Raw genomic sequence first — 17,696 nt, 5'->3', positions numbered from 1 at the left:
CCGTTATCTGCTGCTTATTATTTGGCTGAATGAGCTGGAGCGAGGCTCGCGGGCTCGCTTCTGACATAATGACTGATTACAGTCTTGTGGCTCCCCTCTTAGAAATCCCTCAGTTGCCACCATTGCGCCACAGCGGCTCAGCATCACGGGCTACGTTGCTGTATGAGTGAGTGCAGAGGTGGAAAGGGGGCAGTTGGTGGTCGTTTCAAGTGACAGCATAACTACCACACAGTTCTCAAGACATCATGAGTGACGGAAACCCTGGAGGGCACCTGGGTCATCAACCTACTTGTTGTCAGGTGCCTTGTTAACAAGCACTTCTTGAAGAGAAATAGCTACATACTGCAAAAAATGTGGCTAAATAATGATCTCTAAGGAGCATTTCTGCCTCCTCATGCCACAGAAATGTAGCACATACTAATGCAAACAGACATTAATCCTATTAAAGAGCAATGTGTCCAACATGAGGGATCTGGAAAGCACAACCTTTTTGGAGACATCAGGCATTCTTACCAATGAATGTCGTACACAGATCCTTGCAGGCACTGTGCATAGCTACAGTTTCCAAACAGAACACATCAGCACTTTTAAACACCAGCTTTCAAGCAGTCAATTAAGTTCAAGGTGAGACAAAAATGTGTTGTCATTTAACAGTTTTGCTCCATTGGGGCAGTGCATCAATCCAGTCATCTCCGTTGCAGAGGTGACAAGGGGGCTGGCAGAGAAGTTTAAATATGCAGGTGGATGCATAGATCTATCATCACAATACAAAACTGAGATGAAGCATGGTAGCAGGTGCACACATTTAAAATGCACATCCCCATGAGCAGATGCTCATAAAAAGTCAGCAACAAAAAAAGGGGCTAATCTTGAGGAGGCCGCTGGCTGAGGCAGGCTGTCCTGCCAGATCCCATCCCACACTCCTAAATCCAATCCTATACCATCGATTGGGAAAATCAATTTCGTGTAAGTCACAAGCACAGACAGAGATGCTAAAATGCCGCAATACACTGTGGAGTCGTAGCTTCTGATGAACTCAACAAATACACCCTGGCTTAATGCAAGACAAATAAGTTCTGTTTTAATCACCAAAAAAAGAAGCAAAACCTTACACGATGGAGGCATAACTCCTTCATGGTTGAGTAAGGAACCTGTGTGAAAATAGTAGTTATTGATCTGAAAAAATACCTCTAGTCTCTGTGAATCTTATCAAGCATGAACATGGCATGGTATTTTAATTTAAATATAATTGGCAGGATGTTGAAATTGCCCACCCATACCCCAAAGTATTTCTGCTTTATGTGTCCATAGAACCTCCTCCTAACTAAAAATCTGAAAACATGAAAAAGAACATGTATGAATTTATATTCATACATACCAGTAAAACACTACCAAATTGTTATTCTCCTCATAGTATTGACATCATTTGAAAATTTCAATCTAGCATACATGGAAAATTAAACAGGGTTATCAAACACAGGCTCCTGGGCCCTGAGGAGGATCTGCTTGTACCAAACTCACTATTTTATAGTTATATTCCCAGTTGGAAAGACAAAATAACTAAAGAAAAGTGCTAGAAGAAAAATGCAAGGCAGAACTGCTACAGTGAGAACAAATTTGCTGTCATTTTGTGGCTATAACTGTGTGCACAAAACACCTTTCTCTTATCATTTACTCATACAAAGGAACTATACTTGATATATCATTTAAACAAAAAGTGTCCTTTTTAATCCAGTATAGGGCTAAAAAGTTACTTTGTGCAAATATGCACCGGATATTTGCAGTTACAGCAGCCAGAGAATAAGGAAGTTATCTTCACTTCTCTTTTCAGGCCAATTAGTGGTCAGATCAGGAGGTCCCATTGGTTTAGGGAGGCGTAAATACTAACCGTCATTTCCATTCATTTGTATGCAGCTGCAGGTGCACCTACTTATTATGCATTCAAGCCAAAACCTGCCTCCCAAACAGGCCATAAATTAACTTCTTTTAGAGCATCGCCTCAGAGAAGCATTGCATCTTTGTTTAAATCCTCTTCACTAGTCTAAAGTTCTTGAGGGGGAAAAAGGCCATCAGAACAAAGGAAAACTCTGAATATTGCAGCAACAAAAATAAATAAAATTTTGGTGTCATACTGTAAAATGGACACAGACAAATGTATCAAATTTTACAATGTAGTAAAGAGGTTGATGTACTGCGGCTCTGTCAGACTGTGTCAGTTTGATAGCTTTTGGATACCTTTTAATAGCACCAACAGGGTCGTAAGAGTGGCTTGGCTTGCTGTAAATGCTAAGTTGACATTTTTGGGTCCATATCTGGACTCCAGTTGAGAAGCTGTCCTTTATATTACTCACTGACATGTATATTCCTCAAACCAGTTCAGCCTATGCGGGATGTAGGTTAACTATGTGGTACACCATAATGCTCGTAGAGTTACGGTGCTGATCTGTATAAGTGAAGGACAACGATTAGTTCATTTTACTCTACACTGGTCATTTTAATACAACTGCATTCTGCAATTGCATTTGTAGCTGCTACTTTATGCTTTGCACTCATGCAGTTTTTGTATAGCTTGCAGAGGTTGTTCTAAAATGTAGCCACTAGTGTTTTCACCCTCTGCAGACAAGCAAAGTGTCAACGAAAGGGAGGGTGGGGTGGTTTCCAGATGATTAAAACTGCACTCTAAAGCAAAAATTTCTTTGATCAATGACACCAGTAATGATAATGTATGCACTTTAGCTTGACAATAAATTGGCAGTGCTTCGCATAAAAGTGAAAGCAAAACTGAAGAGGGTATGCTACTATGATTAAAATATAATTAATGTGTTTGTCAATTTTGCAAAAGAATAGCAATGAAGGCCGAGAAGAGGTCATGGGACAATAATGATCTCCCTCCCACACAATTTAACATTCTCCAGTAACTTCAAGTTCAAAATTTTGGGCATAAATAATAATCTAACAATGATAATAAATAAGGAATCAGAGAACTACCCCTTGATTTTTCCAGGTGCTTTTCAAATAGCAAAAATTGGTTTCTCCTGAGGAGCTGTGAAAAGTTTCATTATTGTGGTCTCTCTGTGAGGGTCCATCTGTAGGGCCCGCACGTCTGCTGCCACAATCACTGTAAAAGAGTTGGACAGTTTGTTTGATTTATCCTCTGTCATGGCACCTAGCTTTAGCCATGAATGCACTTGCAACCTGATTTCAACTGTTTAAAAAGAACAATTTTTCTTGAAATTCTCTCATATGACAATGAAATTAACAAATGTGAATAATCTTAGGAAAATGCTATTAAGGTTTATTCAGTTTATAGTATAATCTTGATATGTCACATTTTTAGACAAGGGGCAAAATTTCAGGAACGCTACGGGAAGCTTTTCAGTTTCCGTTTTAACCTCATATCTATCAAAGTTTAGCTTGCCTGTACATAAACAGTTGTGTAAAGAGGTAGAACTGAAGAATTTAACTGCTAACGTGCTGCTAACCTTTCAACATGCTAGCTCAAACAGCTACTGTAAAGATGTTTAAGTGACTATCAAACAGAAGCTAAGTCAGTACAATTAAACCTTACATTCAATAATTACAACCAACTAAATTAAAAATTAATAATATTATGTCAAGCTTATTTTAAAAACAGGAAGCTAACTAAATGGAAGGCTGCCCTGACAGAGTACAGTCTAACATCAGCTAATGTTACCCAGCTAAAGCTAATGAAACAAAAAGTCTAAACCAAATGACATATTAAAAGGCCCATTTATGATTGACGCAGAAGACGGATAGGCAGACTGACAGACAGTTTTGTCGGTCTTCTGCATCGGTTACGCACGTTAATTTGATCCGTTTTCAGGAAGTTTAGCTATCTGTCGCTTGATGCAGAAGATGGAGCAATACCACTTGAAATTGCGGGGGCAGTGTTGCGCTAACACGCAACCAGCGAAAGGAACAACCCAGAGAAGAAGAAGAGGAACAGGAAGAAGATGATGGAGGCTGTGTCCCAATGTCCACCCTACTCCCTAACCCTTCGTTCACTACATAGAGCTGCACTACATAGCACACTACATAATGCACTCATTCTCTTGACGATTCAGACACAAAGCTGCCTATTTTTTCCTTGTCGCAAACCACGTGACTACCAGCCGTAACCATGGCAACCACAACGGCCTCAAGATGTCATTCCAAATCCAATCCAAAGTTGTGTGTAAATATTTTTATTTTTATTCCTTATGTTGTATTTTATTCTTTGTTTGTTTGCTTATAGGTAATTTCGCGTCACTCAATTTTTTCGCCTCCTTGCACCATGTTGAGCTTCTGCCAGCAATGCATTGTGGTCTATATTGACCCGTCCAGTGACGGTCGATACTCACTATTTTTCAAGATGCATTGTGGCTAATTTTAAGTACCCTACTTTTTTCTTCCTTGAACATTCGGACACAGACAAAATGGCGTGACCCCTATTTAGGGCACTATGTAGGGAATAGGGTGGACATTCGGACACCGCCACAGAACCATCAAATAAAAAGCACCTGAAGAAGACACAGACAAAGAAGAGGAAGAAGAAGTTGAGAGAAACTGCTTCTTCTTTGTGGTTTTCGTCTTCTTCTTTTGGTGTTTTTGGATGGTTGTAAACAACTTTATAGCAGTGCATTACCGCCACCAACCGGGGTCAAAACATGCAAGTGAAGTTTGAACTCAGCACTGCCCACTTGTGGATGAACTGATTTATTACCCATGGTAATACGTAAAAGACGCATGGAAGTATGAGGGCAGCAACGTACGACAAAACTGTTCTTCTGTGTCGAGCATAAATGGGACTTAAGCCAACAACAGAAGCAAACATCTTTAATCCAGGGACCTCTAACAGCCAAAATGAGTCAAACAGAACGAGGAAGTTTGTGTGGTCTGCTGTGTTATCCATGTGAAGTCCATGTAACAGAGCCTTTTTTGGTTTTTGTTTTGTTTTTTTGTTTGTTTTGTTTTGGGTTTTTTTTTTTGGTTTTTTGGGGTTTTTTTTTTTTTTTTTTGCTCCATGCAGCAATACTCTGTAGGAATTGCTAAAGGAATACATGCTGGTGAAAGAAAAAAAAACTCTCAGATTTACTCCATGTGAGATGAACAGACAGCATTGATTTTTCTCACTATTCTACAGACAGATGGAATGGCCCCACACCCTGTTTTTCCATCCTCTGACATTAGTGCAGCTGTAGAATATTCTCTTTACGCATGTCAGGGTGTATTTGTACTATTTCATGCATCACTCAAAGACCTCTTTTTATGTTCCAGAGCTGTGATAAACAAAGAAAAGCATTGCTGTCAAACACTTAAAACTTCTGAAAGGAAACTCTGCTCAAATTGTGTTGTTAACCTTGTAACATAAGGTCTGTCAATATTCTTCCATGCTTACAGCAAATAGTTAAATTTAAAAAGAATCTGTTACAGTGATCCTCGATTTTCTTCCTCTTGACTTTTATTTATTAAATGCTTTTCAGAATTTAAGAAACTAATTGTCCCTTCTTTCCATCAAGCACTAGCTAAAGTCTCCTTCTAAATGCTAACCCCATTTCCTGCAATTTACTGTTCAGGGGGTTGTGAAAGCTTGTCAAAACCTTTGTGTCTTAAGTCTTTATGAGACAGGACAGCTAAAGTGTAGAAAGGAATGGACCTTGAGGACCTTTTCTTGGCAATACACCTTTTTTTCCTCCCTTCATCATCCTCTTCTTCTCAGCTTTACTTCTCTTCTTGTGTGACATTCCTGCCAGAGAAGGGGCCCCAGCTGAGTGACCTGCCTCACTCCTAACAGCATGATAATTTCACTCTTAGAAAGACCAGGGGCCTTAGTTTAGTAGGTGAGATTTAGCCAATAAGAATGTGAATACAGCACAGCAGGTGACCTGTTTTAAAATCCAAACATTATAAATTCATAAATTGTCTACAGAACAGCATTACACTGGGATATTTTAGCCACCCTGTCAACTTGGTTACTCTAAAGTTAGAGCTGGCGATCATTTTTAGCTCACAGGGACAAGATCAGCCAACAATATAAACCGCCATCTTCCCTCTAAAGATGTTTGTGCAATGCTTAGCATGTCAGCATCCAGCCGCAGGGATAAACAACCATTCAACTGCAAAATACATTTTAAAATACATCCTTCTTTTCTGTTGTGCCCCTATTTTCTAATTTGTCAAGCATCTCAGGCTGTTTTTTTAAAAAAAAAAAAAAAAAAGAATAGCCATTTAAGGTTCAGTGAGATCTGACAAGAAAGTGGTCATGTAACATTAGAGAAAGTATGATGTAGAATAAATCCGGGAGATCACAGCCAGTTTAGAGAGTAAGGTTATTTCTGGCCAGGATCTGGAACCCCAGATTATTTTTATTAGTGAATAATAAGCTAATCAGTTATTTACTACATACATAGTACGAAATTGTAGAAGGTTGCAAATTTTCAAGGTTTTTAATCGTCTGATTAATTCTCCAAATACCAAATATATTCAGTCTGCAATTACAAATGATTACTCATTTTTAGGAAGCAAGAGACAATTGCTTTCCATGATCCTCAATATGTGACAAGCGAATCAATCTAGAAAACAGCTGCCTTTAAATTAGATGTCAATACCTGGTTAAACAAATGCATATTTCACCACTGATGAAAAATCTTCTCTTAATGTGGATAAAGTGAGTGTAATGTGCTAATACTTTACAGTATGAAAGAGGCTCCGAGTGTTAACACTGTGTTTTGTTATCTCACTCTCAACTGAAGTTGTATTAATTAAAATTCTCAATAAATCAATGTATCGGTGCAGCAAATGACCTTTGCGTATTATGTTCACTAATTAGCTACAAACATAAAAAAGTATTGCAATCCTCTAATTCAGCTACTCTGCTTAAGACCTTATTACGTTTATTAACTTCCTGCCAGAGAGGTTACTTACAAAATTCATCCAGTTTCATTAGTGTCTAACTGATCAGTTTCAAACTATAACTGTTATCCTGGTCATATTGATCACAACTGCCTTGGAGCAAAATATTTTAAAACATAGTTGACAGCTGGAAGGAAGCATGCATGTGTGACTGATGGGTAATTTTAACAAATGCTACTCTCTGAGGAATGATTTTCCAAATTGATTCACCAGTAAAAGCTCTTACTGTACATAATATGAGCCATGAAGCTTTAGCCTTAACCTAACCTAATGAGGACAATCCGAGAGCCCCTGTCTCTGTTCATAAAACAAAACAAATTGAAGCCTTTCTGCCTTGCATTCTGGTCGAAAAAAGTTAAATCAAATAAACTGAGCTGTCAATGGATAGAAATTTTCTTGCTGAGACACACGGTATCAGATTGAAATGGAGAAAAGGCACCATAGTACAGATCCGACAAAGATGCTTTTCAGTGAGGGCAACAAATTAACCTACATTTCTGTAATGTAAAAAGCAAAACCAAGATTGTGTGCTGGTACAAAGTGTTGGGATAAAATGAATCTCACTACAAAGAAAGGAATGCCTAATTAAGCCTCTCAGATGGCCTGAGAGTCAATGGAAGTGTGGGAGTTTTTGTTTTTTGTTTCCCTTTAAAAGCTAAAGAGTTCTCATCATTTCTAAATAAAAAGAGAAAGATTTTACAAGGGATGAGTGAAAAAAAAAATGTTTAAAAGTGCAACCAGAAAGAATTACTACTAAAAGCATCAAAATAGCTCTTTTTGTACATATGTGTCCTTTTTATCCAACACAACTGATTCAATCAATAAATTACAAAAGCTCATACACAGCAAACGGTGCTCCTACAATAGCGAAATAAAACAGCAGCTTCAGGAAAGGCAAGAGAACAATTAATTTATCTTCATCCAGCTCCATCCCATCAGGTATCACAACAGATGCTGGGTTCAGCTGCTGGTAGATTAAATACATCCTAGATTATATTCCAGAAGGACCAGCACTTAGCTGAAGCAAAACGGATGAGATGCACTAAAAACAAAGTGCAGGTTGACATAACAGTTTAATCAGAAAGCATCAAAATCTCCAATTGAGTTTCCCCTGGAGGGAGAAGTCAAGGTTTTAACTGCTGGTAGAGGCAAACTGTGTGTTTGTGAATGTGAAAGTGTGTGTGTGTGTGTCATCTGCTTCAGGCTTTTCCACCAATGCAGATTATATGGCAGATGGTGCTGCGGTCCCAGACATGATGAATATAATTGTCAGATAAGGATACGATCAACAACAGCATCAACAATATGCTGAAAAGGGGGAAGTAAATCATCACACATCTGATGCAGAAGTCAAACCAAATACTCCCCATGACAGACCGCCTCATCTCCACAACACACAGCTAATAGCATTCAAGATGAAATTCAGAAAGAGATCATCAAAGTGATGAAGAGGAAATGAGGGGCATCAGTTTGCAGCCATGAGAAAACTTCAGATCCGATTCAAAGTAATTGGCTTAGTTACCTTTCCAGCTTTGATACTGATGTTAAAAGGCAGCGTGCGCCTTCACATCAAAGGATTTGGTACAGTGGCCCCTTAAGCTTGCACTCCTCTCTGATACTGGGCAGCATGTCTTCTTTAGCATTAAGGGGAATCATTCACCATTCTCTCTTTTCTGTGTCCATTAAATAATTATAGCTGTTGTGCAGTATTTATGTTTTTTTTTGTTTGTTTGTTTGTTTGTTTTTTGGACTGCAGCGGACCTTCTGCAAAAAGCCAGGAGTGGCACTTTGCAAAAATGTAAACATGTCAACTGCCTGTGAGGGGCTTAGTGAAGGAAATATAAAAATTCTGCATGGCAAAGACCTATTTTATTCTTAAAACACAGTCTACATTTAATGAAAAATTCAGATGCTCTCACTGCTGTATCTATCCTCACACCGCACACAGGCCTGCACTAGACTAGTTTCTTAAGGCTCCTTTTAAAGAAACACAGCCTTTACAATCCCAACAGCTGCATCCCATAGAAAAAGAGCATAATCTAACATGTGAATTGCAAGGTAAGGTCACTGCATTACTGCTTTCTTCAAAAACTTCTCCCATAAGTGTTCATCCAACAGGCAACTTTCTCTAAACCCTTTTTAACCAGTTAATTTTGTTTTAACGTGAATGACAAAAAGAGTGTTACCAGACAACGTGGATTCATTAGATCCTCAAGCGTTCCAATAAAAATGACTCATTAGTCCAAAAGAAAATGGAAATTTTGATATTGGCTATCAATACGCTCCGCGTTGATCGGCGCTGATTACACCTGAACGTGTCAATAGCCCGGTTAAAGTAATTAAGAGTGGAGCGCGCACTAAGATTGACATTACTGAGTGCATCTTCGCTGCTGCAGCCTTTCATTCATGAGCATTATTATCGCCCTGAAGCTGAAGCTGCAGATATATAGTGGATATGCGCACCAGCTGACGGGCAAATGCGTTATGTAGAAGAACGTCACACTTACCGCGTATTTGGAAATTTGAGGTTGCGCTGCAGCTCACGTCCTTAGATTCAAAGTGAGCGTTAATTTCTCTCCAAACTGTCTCTGAGACGTTGTGTGCCGTCCTTGCGCACTCTGTGTTTTTCATATGGGGTCTAAGAGACGGAACAGAGAATCCAAAGTGTTGCCTTCAGTCGCTCTGTTCAAAATCCTGGGGGGAAAAAAAATCGCGTCTTTTCTGCTCTGGCTGACGACTCCACAATCCGAGTCCCGGTGATGTACGCGGGAGAGAGGTGGGGGGGACGAAAACAGGAGCTTCCTGCTGTTGTATCCACGGTTCTGTCCCTTACATCCTTTTAAAAGCCACAAGGCGTCCTCCTGTGCGGGGGATACATCACGTCCCGCAAAGCTAAATAGCCAAGCACCAACAGCACCTCACCACTCACGCGCACCACAAAGAAAAAGAGTTTTTTTTTTTTTTTTTTAGACAGAGGGTTTTTTCTTTATTCGTTCTTTCTCTCTCTTTCTCTCTCTCTCCCCCTCTCTCTCTCTCTCTCTCTCTCTCTCCTTGTTTTTTCTTTTCTTTTTCTTTTTTTTTTTTTTTTTGAAAATGGGGTAGAGGCTTAGTTGTTTGGGTCCAAAAACTGCAGTTCTCGGCGACTATGACAAACCAATTGTGCGCATTGGCTTAATTCTCTATGAAAACCGAAGGGTTGGAGAGCCACAGAAAGGTGAAGAGAAAACTCGGATGTCGACTGCCGCTCTCTCTGAATACTCGGGCTCCACCTAGCAGCAAACACTAGATAACATTCTGCAAAGCAAAGCCGCTCTACCTACAGTATATCTTGCCTGGGGCTGGCAAGGAGAAGCATGTTATATTACATTCTGAATGCTCCTGTGACTGCAATATTTAGGTGAAATTCTCTGCCTTTCTCTCAAAAAAATTCAGTGCTTCTGTACAATAAAACTAGTCGAAGAACTGTCAGGTTCAGTGAGGCCAGTGCAGACTAAAGATCTTAGTTTACTAGATTACACAAACTGTCCTCATGTGTGCCTTCTAAAATACCTTGCATGTCTACTCGGCTAAAGTGGAATTATCTATTAAATAGAGAATAATATACATATTTTTTTAATACTTCTTTATTTATTATGAGTATTGACATGGAAACTTATCTTGTGTTCCTACCAGATGTGTCCCAGCTAATATTCAGTTCTTCACAGTTATTTAATTGGAAAACATCCTGAATTATAAATAAGGGTTTGCCAAACAAAATTGTGTTAGAGCATCACTGTTTTAATGGTTTAAAAATAATAATAATAAATAAATAAATAAAAGCAAGCCCACTACAATCTATGAACTCACCTGATGACCTCTGAATGCTGCACCAGCTGCACCTCATCTCCAGCTGGAGCCAGCCAGTTTTCACCCTTTCAATCACCCCCATAGCCTATTAATCATTTTAATAATCCTAATTACAACCAAACAATGCATAATCATCCAATCACTCATCCAGCGCTCCACTAATGAGCCCACACAAACTCAAGAGATGGCAAAGCACATCTTTGCGCTTGTTTCCAGTCTTAGAAAATGCCTTGAACTCCTGCACGTACCAATGAAAAATAACTAGATGCCTGCATTTAAAAAGATGAGGCGTTATCTCTCCCTGGCACTGCTTTCCATGCAACCCCCTATGCAAAATGGATTTTTCCAAGTAGAGTGTCGACCAAAGCTGCCTGCCATTACACTTGTATAAAACCAGGTAGCTTCAAAGCAACACCATGTGCCATGGGATATACTGCTACCAGCTTCACATAAACAAGAACTTCCAACTACCAGTCGGCGCATTAGCAGCAACATTAAAACCAACTCCATTTTTGAGATGGAGTTTCCAACCGACTAATAGACTACAAGTCAGATTCAAATCAGTTCCTCTCTAACTTCTCAACAACAAACGCCTCATGACTAATGCGTAAACATCCTCGCTTTGCACTGAAATGGAGCAGCATTTCAAAAATATGGAAATTAAAGCCAGTTAGACTCTTTTATAACCAGTTTAACAGAATCATGCAAGTGAAAGGAAATGTCCCTGAACTGCATGAACATATCTGCTTCCTTTGTTTGAATCTAAAAAGTGAAACAGAACTGGAATCAATGGAGTGTTTTTATTCTTTATTAGGTAGCAATAGGGACTCTTATTAAAATGATTTTCAGCAAAGAAAAAAATTTCAATTAAAAAAGGTAGTTGATTCAAAGAAACTAGATGCAAGATTTTCTATCAATAAAACACCCCCCATCAGAGTCATTAAAAGATACCTTTTATTCTATCATTGCCTCTCTCATTTACAGTGCAGCTCAGGGATTTGTTCCTATGCTCATGCTGGAAGTTTTTTTTTTTTTTTCTTTTAATATAATTTTTAGTCTGACTGTCCTCAGGACAGAGATAACATTACTACTGAGATTAAAACCAACCATTTGCCCCAAAGTATCTTTCAAGAAATTAATATATATATATGTGTGTGTGTGTGTGTGTTCCTCTAAATTGCAAAATTTGAATGGTTTAAGCTTCAGAAGTTTAAAAAAAATAAAGGTGTGGCTTTAGCTGATTTACAACTTTAAAGCTGCTGTGATCAATATTTCTATAAAAAGAAGGGATCACATGACTACTTGTTAGCTTGTGGAGATGGAGCCATGGAGAATACTGTCAGCAGTTTAACTCTGGTCTGCTAAACGAAGCTACAGAACATCTGTGTGCTTGCTGTTTTGGTCTTCCAGCTCACAATATTACTGTTATAGTTCATCTTCCAAGCCTTCAGCTTTGTTTTCAGTCCAAACAGATTTATAAAAGTTATTTTAACCAGCTGATAATTCCCCCATCTGGTAAGAGATAAAAGAAAGATCAAATCAGCCATAAGGTTTTGTAAGATGATGCTTAAAATCGACTCAGACAGTTGTGTTTTTGGCTTGCTTATTAACATCTCTAATGGATAAAAAATAACTATTGCATGAAGATATTATTGGGTTTTTGCTTTTTCTGCCGTGAAAGATCTTTGTCTGCAAAATTACAAAGCTGAGAGTCCTAAAAGCTCAAACTTGAACTGGCTTGTTTCTATTGTGTGGGGTTCAAAGAGTAATATATCGAGTAACACCTGCCCAGTGGCTTGTTTAACACACCTCAGACAAACAATGGCAGCCACTTCCTACTGTATCATTGCCACTCAGAGCAAAATGGGACTTTTGTGCAGGAGTGTAAAGAAACAGGACTAAAACAGAATGTCTCAGACAGGGGGCTACACAAGGTGCCAAAGTAATAAGAAAACATTTATCATCTTTGTCCACAGAAGCACCCACACACAAACATTAACTCTTGGTTCATTAACAAGGTTACAAAGAACTTGATCACAAATTGTTAATGTGGTCCACTTGTTTAAATCAGGTGTGCAAGAGCAGAGAAACATTTAAAAACTGCAGAGCACTCCCAGTCCCAAGAACCAGGATTGAGAAACACTGACCTAGTTTGACATCTGACAGACTTACCAACCTTCATGTTATTCATAGAAGAAACATATTCTGAGGTTTCCAAGGTCTGGAACAAGACAAACTTTCAGAAGAGTTCTCCCTTGTTGCAACTCAAAGCATCTTCAAGTTTATCCACATTCTTCCAAAGTTAAAATAAAGTCTTTCCAATACTGATTCCTGGTAACCCTTCAATTTTAGATAGTAAATAATTGCGTTAGTACATAAATTTTCCTCTATCACTGACAACATTCATGTCACAAGTCCTGATGTTTCCTGGTCAATCACTAAGAATAAAAGCAACACTGATGAGCTCAGAGGGGTGCTCCAGAAATTTAACTATTCTGATCTTGCTGTGAGACGCAGTACAATAGAACTGTTTTCATTGCAATAATTATATCACAGATAACACACATAATGTTAGTTATTGTGGAATACACTTCAATAAAACCCTAAAACCAAAGATAATAGTATTAAGTACTTAGCTGTGTGATGCACGTTTAAATCAGAATGTATAATGTCACAATTACAGTGTGTTCCGTTCAATGGAAGGAACAGAGAACAAAGTACTGACAAACTGTTATACAATAAGCTAAAACCATCCTGTCCTCTTTGTTTATCTTTGCATTAGCACTTAAGCACTCAACAAGCACAAAGTTATTAAATTTTAATTGGTAATATATGCATAGAGGGGCTGTAACAAGTTTGTGCACTTGCTTATTTCAATGTCTGTTTCACCAACACAAACATTCCAGTTCTTTGACAAAGGGCATAATTATGTGCAGCATGCTAATGCTAAATATCCAGCTGCTGACAGATTTACTAAATCCAGCGAGTTAAGCACCTGAGACACTGTGGTAATTGAACACCACAATGTGATGCATGGCACTATAAAACCTCTGTACAGCTACTCACCATGCTGTTGTAAGAAACTCCTGCCAAATATAAAGCTGTTCTGGAAAATTAAGGCTTATGGGGACAGTTGTTGTGCAAAATGAATCCAATAATGTAGAAGCCATTTTCCCTGTTTATTCATGCTGGCGAGCAGAGGAATTATCATCTCCTCTGTGCTGACACTTACATATGCAAGAGTGCTTAGACAGCTCGACATCCTCAGCTGTTTGTGGGGAAATGTGTGGCTGTGTGCACTGAGAAGGGGGGTGGGGAATCAGTATATGTGTTAGAACTAATAGTATAATAATTAGATAATGCTGAGCGCAAGTTTGTCACAGGTGAAATGGCCTGTGGGACTCTTTGCTTAAACATGTTCCCCAAATGAAAAAGTGTGTCGATTGCTACCACCTACCAGAAATGACACAAGATTTTTTCTTTAATCTAATGCTTTTGTATGGCTTAATCACAGCATTTACTCATGTGTCACTACTTTATATTTGGTTTGAAATACCGAAAGAATCACAATCTTAAACAAAAAGAGCATCTTAGCTCAATATCCTTTAATAGTCTCTTATATGAAGTTGATACCAACTTCAAGGCAAAGACAGATAATTAATTTGGGTTTAAAAGAAGTTAAATAATTGTGATCACACATAAGGACTCAGTTTATGTAGGCAATACTCAGCTTTTCACCACAAGCTAACAAAGCAATGTAAAATACCCATAATGCTACATTCAGACAAGTTTAAATGAAAAGTTTGTTTCCCCCCTCTCTATTTAACGCCAATGCCTACACACAACTACCCACAATACAGTCAGTGGGCATCACAAGGCTGCCTACATCTAAGATTACATCAGCTGGAATGAACTTCAAGCAACACCTACATGTCCTTCTCACACAGCCTAAATTTAAAAATATAAGGGTGCATATCATAGGTTTTTATATTTTTATCAAGAATTTTTAAACATTAATATAGTTTTTAAAATAAAAACGAGTATATCTTTTAAGGAAGGACCATTCACATACAAAAAATTAAGAAATCTTGTAGAATTGAGATGAATTAAATGGACTAGAATGGTCCAAACCACACAGTCACGAGTTCTTACTGTCCAGCACACTGGTTGTGACTGTGTTTGTGTGTCAGTTTGGTTGAGTGTTCATGTGTGCTGTTTTTTTTTATTATTATTATTTTATTTTTGTTTTCTGTTCAAACAAAGTCTAAAAGTTACAATCTAAGGCATAATATAAGAGACATTAAACAGCCTGCCCTCACAGAAATATCCAAATAACTTAGCTGTCATCACAATATTGACTCTCATCCACAAATTAATTTGTATACTAATGAATGTAGAATGATTTTGTCATTAGTTATAAAAAAAAATGTATGTACTGTAATTAAAAACTGGATCGATTGCCTTATCTTGTTAATTGGATGAGCAGTAGCAAGTCTGTGGCTGCGGTGATTGTATGTGGGGGTGAGTATAGACATAGGGCTATATGCACACTCATCCACTCATGTAGGCAAAATATGTGAGCGTGTGTAAGTGGAAAAAATTCCAGAGATGATCACACACGATTTCTGTATAACAAAAATGTCACATTCATCCTGCTAAAGTATTCAAATTTCTCCTTGCATGCTGTATGCAAGCGTTAAACACAACACAAATACCATGACAAGAGGTGCCTGTTAATAATCACGTTTACTTAGAGAGTATCCATGTGTTCCTTGAGATATGGTTTTGACCTTTGCAGTGTTTAAACCCCCACATGACTGGAGGGAAATAAAAGAAGAAGAAAACACTGCAGCACAGAGTGAAGACGGCAGTGTATATGCAGACACCACAAAAAGAAAGACTGAAGCTTTGTGCTAAAAAAAAACAAAAAACAACACAACTCAGTGGTTCACAACATTGCTGGTTGCTCATGGTTTTTGCCCAACATGCAAAATTTGCACCCTTATTAAAAAGTTGATTTAAAAAAGTTAAGTTTATCTTTAACCATGCCAGTGTAGAGAAGAGCTAAAAAATACCCAGAAATTCAAGCCTCAAAAACAGATACTCATGCAACTTCTTCCTCAACTTTTTCTGCATTATCTTTGGTTGGATGGGATTTTTCTTTGAAACAAAATAACTGGAAAATGAAAAGACTTGTACAACTACCTTTTCTGTGACTGTGACATGATATTATGAGTGCTATTTTAACCATACAAACAATATAAAAAAAACGTGACTGTATTAAACTACACTGAAATTATTCTAATTTGACCATATCAGTCTACTTTCTCTATACATTTTTGCAAATTGTCATATCAGTAAACAGAATTTACTGGTTTAATTAGCAAACTCACTTCACCTGTTTCTTGTTAGTTCTCCTCAGTGTATTTCTACCCCTTGGTTTCAGTTTCCCATTGCCAGACCATCATGTCTGTTCTCATTATTAAAACCTTATTCTTGCACCCGTCTGCCTCCTCTCAATCCTGCATTTGGGTCCACTTCCACCACACCTGTGACAGTATTGTCAGCCTCGTGACACCCAGAAACTCAGATGCTCTGAGCTAAATTAGCTTCTGTATTACTAAATTTTGTCTCGTTTTTGCTCTTCTTTTTCTTTTTCTTTCTTTTGTCAGTACCCGACAGAAAACTTGTCTTTATTTTGCTAAACCTGCTCTCTCTTGTTTGTATACATCAGAAGCACTCAAATTAATTGGTCATTAACAGGCTTGTGGCGAATTTAAGAACAAGCTGTTGGCAAGAACTGTTTAATTTGAATCAGGTGTACTGGAGCAGGTAAACATTTAAAACCTGCTGGGCAGGGCCACATTGGAGATGCCTGATCTGGATGGCTTTTTATGTATTTGTGAACAGATTGCTCCTTCTAAAGACTAATTAAGGATTAAATAGCAGCACAAAACCAATGGGTGGTGCAATCTCCATTTCTTATGCAGTATATGGTCTAACGCTTGTAACACACATATAGTGGGGCTATTTATTTTTTTAGTGACATATGTGAAGAATGCATAACCTTTATTCCAGAGCAGAGTGCACTTATCCTGAGTGAGACCGTGTTGCAGTCCATCAAGGACACAAGTTAGAAAGGAGGTAGATGCTACTTGAGCTGACAAATCGAAAACTTGTTAACTGGTGTTAATTGAAGCTTGCCAAAAAGTGATTTCTGTTGTCCTGGGAAGAGTTAATCGGAGCCCTGTCTGTGTTCTAAAACCTCCTGTTTTACAAACTAAATCCTATATCCTCTCTTTTTCCTCTTACTTGAAAAGACAAACCCTAATACTGAGCAGCATTTGTCTGTCTGAGCTGAAGACAAAAGCTGAGCTTAAAGGGAAATGCACTGACATTAGAATGCAATGAGTTGCAAACCTCTTTAAGCAATATTTTATTCACATATCACTGCACAAGCTCAGGAAAACTTCCAGAAATCACTCTACCATCATTGTGTCGTCAGGTTAAAACTATATCATGTAAGAAGAAACCATATGAGGACACTATCCTGAAATGGTGCCATCTTTTCTGGGTCGTCATGAGTGAAATTGTTAAATTATTTCTGGAAATCATCAACGCTACGCCCGTTGAAAACAAGGAGAGGGACCTAATTCATTCAGTTTAAAAGGCTGCATTTCTAATGGAAAGGACCTGCCTTACTGGCTATAGAAAAACCAACTTGCATTTATTGTATAAAGAATATTTCCAGGGTTTAGAGCAGCATTTGTTTCCACACAGACAATTCCTTTTGCCTGAAAGCCTTGAGTATTGCCACAAGAGACCACATACCAGCCTACCTGCAGTCCTGACCTTTCACCAAATGAAAACATTTGGTGCATCATGAAATGAAAAACAGGACACAGAATTCTATATCAGAATCCTATATCCTATATATC

General features: G+C 38.3%; 1 protein-coding gene across 19 annotated transcripts in view; it reads right to left on the bottom strand.

The window, feature by feature from the left end:
• Nucleotides 1-9,893, bottom strand: part of LOC121640129 (adhesion G protein-coupled receptor L3-like) — a 225,146-nt gene extending 215,253 nt beyond the window's left edge. For 13 of the 19 annotated variants that reach the window (XM_041985771.1, XM_041985774.1, XM_041985777.1 and 10 more), the window contains exon 1: nucleotides 9,420-9,892. The gene's annotated coding sequence lies outside the window, so the exon portion shown is untranslated. Of the gene's footprint in view, nucleotides 1-9,098; nucleotides 9,320-9,419 lie in introns of those variants that run through there. The other 6 variants (XM_041985780.1, XM_041985781.1, XM_041985788.1 and 3 more) reach the window with 2 other exon arrangements.
• Nucleotides 9,894-17,696: the final 7,803 nt, after the last annotated feature.

The sequence above is a fragment of the Melanotaenia boesemani genome, chromosome 5 (genome assembly GCF_017639745.1).
Source record: "Melanotaenia boesemani isolate fMelBoe1 chromosome 5, fMelBoe1.pri, whole genome shotgun sequence".
Lineage (NCBI taxonomy): Eukaryota > Metazoa > Chordata > Actinopteri > Atheriniformes > Melanotaeniidae > Melanotaenia > Melanotaenia boesemani.
This window is presented reverse-complemented; position numbering and strand designations above follow the sequence as displayed.